The 5,197-nt window shown below is 37.7% G+C and overlaps 1 protein-coding gene across 2 annotated transcripts in view; it reads right to left on the bottom strand.

The window, feature by feature from the left end:
• Positions 1–4,778, bottom strand: part of LOC128659743 (gastrula zinc finger protein XlCGF26.1-like) — a 26,636-nt gene extending 21,858 nt beyond the window's left edge. Inside the window, exons 1-2 of one of the 2 annotated variants that reach the window (XM_053713322.1) lie at positions 4,693–4,778; positions 4,393–4,528 (exon numbers count right to left, since the gene is read on the bottom strand). The gene's annotated coding sequence lies outside the window, so the exon portion shown is untranslated. The remainder of the gene's footprint in view (positions 1–4,392; positions 4,529–4,692) is intronic. The other variant, XM_053713323.1, reaches the window with a different exon arrangement.
• Between the last annotated feature and the right edge of the window lie 419 nt (positions 4,779–5,197).

Below are 5,197 nucleotides of genomic sequence, written 5' to 3'. Positions count from 1 at the left end.
AGAAGAGAATAACGATGCTGCCTAATACAGTTCAGTTTTTTGTTTTGTTTAGGTTGAGTTGTGACTGACGATCTGCCTTAATTTATAACATAACTGGTTTTACCTACATAAATCAATACATTTTATGTTGTCGTCCCTTTTTTACCCCTTTGGCCTTGTTACATGGGAACTATTGTTTCTTGAGATATTGACCCCATAGAGTAGTCATTTCGGCATATATATCCATTTTAGCATATTTAATGTAACAATATTCCTCTATATCAAGTAGTTCTGATACTCTTTGTTTCCACATAATTAAAGAGGGGGCTTCTTTGGTTTTCCAGTTTCTGGCTAAGAGATGTCTGGCACTGTTGGACATAATATAAAATAGTTTGAGATACTGTTTAAGTTTTTTTTTTTTTGGGAGGTCTGCTCAACAGCCAGATCGTTGGGTCTAGGGGGAGTTGTATGTCTAAAATGATTTCCATTTCCCCTATTATGGTTCTCCAGAAATTCTGGATCGTATTGCACCACCATCACATGTGAGCTAGATTACCATGCCCATGACCACATCTCCAGCAACGATTGGATTTATTATGGTATATGCGGTGCAGTTTAGCTGGAGAAAGGTGCCATCTATGTAGGAGCATCAGATTCATTTCCTGCATAGAAAGGTAGATTGACATATTCGTGATGTTTTGGAAAATGGATGTACTAGTTTGAGGTAATATCACTATGCCTAGTTCTTCTTCCCATCATTCAAGGAATGTAGTTATGTAGCCCGGGGGGGGGTTGTGTCAGTACTTTATATATTGTTGATAGGGTGTGAGATAATGGTGGGGCTCTAACCCATAAGTTTTCGAAGTTAGTCAGGGGGTCACACCATATTCCTAGATTGTTTAAGTTGTGTTACAAAATGATGAACATGAATGTATTGAAACCAGTTACGAAAAAGGATGTAAACTTTGTCAATCATGTCTGTTATACATTTTTTTTGTTTGATATAATGAAGTGTATTGGAATATCTCTATAAAAGTAATCTGGTACTCTGCCTAGTGGTTGTGTCCCCAAGGTGAATTGACCATTATCAATGATGGAAGTTAATGGAGAGGGTCTCGAGGAGACGTATGAGTGTGTTGAGAGTATATCTTCCCAAACTTTGTATGTTTCTGCTATTAGTGGAGAGCCTAGACTGGGTTTAGACATTGATTTTTCAAGATTCCAGCAAAGCCTTCCCAAGTGTGGTGTGTCTGATATAATGTGTTCCAGTTGAACCTATCTTTTATGATTGAAGTGTATACACCAATCAACAATCCTCTGCAAAAATATAGCTTGGCGGTACTTCGCTATATTAGTTATACCGAGACCACCTTGGAGTTTATAGTCGCTAAAAGCTTTCTGCTGGGCCGGGATATAGTTCTAAGGGATTGGGATTGGCAATACTTGCAATATTTACAAGAGCCTAGGGAAAATGTTCATCTTCAAAACATTTATTTTGCCAAGCCATGAGATCCTATTGGATAGCCACGAGGATAGGTCTCTTATGATGGTTTTTTTGATGGGGAGGTAGTTATGTTTGAAAGTATTTTCTATAGAAGTGGTTAGTTCTATCCCTAGGTAATGTAGGGAGTGGGAACGCAAGGTAAATGGCATTAGTTTTTTAGTTCTGGCCAGGGTTTGTGCATCTAGATTAATATTTAACCCAGAGACAGAACTTTTTTTCACTTTCTGCGATGAGATTTTTATAGTGAAACATTTTCTGCAGGTGATTGTTAAATGAAATAAAATTGTACATTTGTTAGTTACACTAAAGCACCAGATCAATTGCAATGTGTTGGTTAACTGCAGAATAAAGCAATATTTAAAGTTTTATAATCTAGTGCAGTAGTTGAAAAATGCATTGCATATTAGCTGCAGACAAAAAAAGGAATTGTAAAATGTCTCTTGAATTAATTTGTTTCCTTTTCTCTTAGTCTAAAATAGAAATGTAGTAATAAAGGTGCACTGCTCATATGAACATCTTACATTCAGAGAAAAACAGCTTTGCAGACTGTGAAAAGCTAGGGAACGAGCTTGCAAAAATCTCAGAGCCAGACAACAATCAATGCACTGCTGCTTTGCAGCACTACTACATATTTGACTGTTGTCTTCAAACAGCACTTTGCTCTGGATGCACTGTGTTAACCCCTTAATGACCACAGCACTTTTCCATTTTCTGTCCGTTTGGGACCAAGGCTATTTTTACATTTTTGCGGTGTTTGTGTTTAGCTGTAAATTTTCCTCTTACTCATTTACTGTACCGACACATATTATATACCGTTTTTCTCGCCATTAAATGGACTTTCAAAAGATACCATTATTTTCATATCTTATAATTTACTATAAAAAAAATTATAAAATATGAGGAAAAATGGGAAAAAACACACTTTTTGTAACTTTGACCCCCAAAATCTGTAACACATCTAATACCACCAAAAAACACCCATGCTAAATAGTTTCTACATTTTGTCCTGAGTTTAGAAATACCCAATGTTTACATGTTCTTTGCTTTTTTTGCAAGTTATAGGGCCATAAATACAAGTAGCACTTTTTAAAAATTAGCGCTAGTTACATTGGAACACTAATATCTTTCAGGAATCCCTGAATATCCATTGACATGTATATATTTTTTTTAGAAGACATCCCAAAATATTGATCTAGGCCCATTTTGTTATACTTCATGCCACCATTTCACCGCCAAATGCTATCAAATAAAAAAAATTGTTCGCTTTTTCACAAATTTTTTCACAAACTTTAGGTTTCTCACTGAAATTATTTACAAACAACTTATGCAATTATGGCATAAATGGTTGTAAATGCTTCTCTGGGATCCCCTTTGTTCATAAATAGCAGACATATATGGCTTTGGCTTTGCTTTTTGGTAATTAGAAGGCTGCTAAATGCCACTGCACACCACACGTGTATTATGTCCAGCAGTGAAGAGGTTAATAAGGGAGCATGTAGGGAGCTTCTATGGTTAATTTTAGCTTTAGTGTAGTGTAGTAGAGAACCACAAGTATTGATCTAGGCCCATTTTGGTATATTTCATGCCACCATTTCACCGCCAAATGCGATCAAATGAAAAAAAGCGTTAAAGTTTTCACAATTTTAGGTTTCTCACTGAAATTATTTTACAGCTTGTGCAATTATGGCACAAATGGTTGTAAATGCTTCTCTGGGATTCCCTTTGTTCAGAAATGCACACGCTCTCTCTGCATCGGATGGCTAAAAAATGTTATTGCAGGATGCCTCGATATCGAGGCATCACTGCAATAACCGGAAAGCAGCTGGAAGTGAGCAGGATCGCTTCCAGCTGCTTTCCACACCGAGGACGTGCAGGGTACATCCTTGGTCGTTAACCGACTTTTTTTAGAGGACGTACCCTGCACGTCCTTGGTCGTTAAGGGGTTAAGGAAAACTTATACAATGCAGCCAGAGAACAGCTCTACTTAAAAAGAACAGCCTAACGTGGAGCAGCGCTGAAAAGTTAAAGTGCTAACAGTTCCTGTTCTTTCTGCAGACATGCTGCATTTTCTGCCTTGACATCTCAGATCACTCAATGATCTGCCTTGGGGAGATTGATTGAAAAATTTGACAACTGTTTAAACTCGTTAAATTATTGTAGTAAAGAAGGTATGGAGGTTTCGGGTTTTGTGGTGGAGAATAAAATGTCATCTGCGAATAACAACATTGTGTATGTTTGGGTACCTAGTTGTTTTCTGCTAATAATGGAGTTTTATCTAATTTTAATGGCTAATGTTTCTATAAAGCAGGCAAATAAAAGGGGGGGGGGAGGAGGGCACCCTTGTTGTGTACCATTATTTATGGTGAACGGGCTTGACAGTGTACCATTGATCAACAATTTTGCATTAGGGTGGGAGTACAGAGAAAATATTCTAGTAAGTATCTTGGGCCCAAGACCCATGGTATGTAGAGTGGCTTTTAGGAAGTCCCAGCAAACATGGTCAAAGGCCTTTTCTGCGTCTATTGATAGTATAATTCCAGGGATCTCTTTATCTTGGATGTATTGGATTAAATTAAGGGCCCTGACTGTGTTGTCCTTTGCCTTCCTCTTGGGGACAAATCCCAGCTGGTCCTGATGAATCAGATCCGGGAATAAAAGATTTAATCTGTTGGATAGTATTTTTGCGTAAATTTTTAAGTCCGAGTTTATTAATGAAATAGGATGATAGTGTGATGGGTGGTCTAAAGATTTTTTGGGTTTAGGGAGAAGAATGATGTGGGCTTCGAGGGATCTATAAGAAAACTGTTTTGCTTCATCAATATGGTTAAAGTATTTGGTGATATGGGGATTTAGATCTTCCTGAAATATCTTATATCGGTTACTGAAGCCATCAGGGCCAGGTGACTTACCTGCTGGGAGATCCTTAATCACTAATTGGATTTATTCTGGTGTTATAGGGTCTTCTAGTTGAGATTGTTGGTTAGTGGTGAGATGTGGTAGGTTGAGGGATGCTAGGCATGCATTTTAGTTTCTTGTGGGTATGATCTGTGAACCAAATTGGAATGTAAGTTATATAGATCTTGAAAATATTTCCTAAATGTGTTAGTAATAGATTGTGTGGATCGGTGAATTTTATCATTGTTGTCTTTAATGTGTAGGATGTAATTTTTCTGTTGTTTTAGTTTTAAGTATCTTGCCAAGTGTCTTACCTGCTTTGTTTTGGCGTTCAATTGTTGAAGGTGTAGCGTCTGGCATTTATGTTCTTTGCTGAGGTGGGTTGCTAGTTTTTCTCTTTCCGCCTGAATAGTGAGTAAGAGGGTATGGTCAGAAGGTTTTCTTTTATGGTGAATTTCTAGTTTTTCTATGTTAGCGAGTAATGTCGCGAGGGACGCGCGTCTTTGTTTAGTGATATATGCTTTGATAGCCATAAGTTAGCCTCTTATCACGCATTTGTGAGCTTCCCACAGAGTTATAGGGGACATCCCATCTATATCATTGTGATTAAAGTATTCCATTAGGGATTTGGAAAGTTGTTGGGTTATAATGGGGTCTGCCAGGATATATTCATCCATTTTCCATATATAGTCATGTATGGGTTTAGAGGGCCATAAAAGAGTACCGATGACAGACGCATGGACTGACCACGTTACGGGGGTAATATGGGCAGCGGTAAATAGCGAGAGGCCAGTGACATCAGTAAAAATACAATCGATT

Source organism: Bombina bombina, chromosome 5 (assembly GCF_027579735.1).
Source record: "Bombina bombina isolate aBomBom1 chromosome 5, aBomBom1.pri, whole genome shotgun sequence".
Taxonomy (NCBI): Eukaryota; Metazoa; Chordata; class Amphibia; order Anura; family Bombinatoridae; genus Bombina; species Bombina bombina.
Note: the sequence above shows the minus strand (reverse complement) of the source record. Positions and strands in the feature narration are given on the sequence as shown.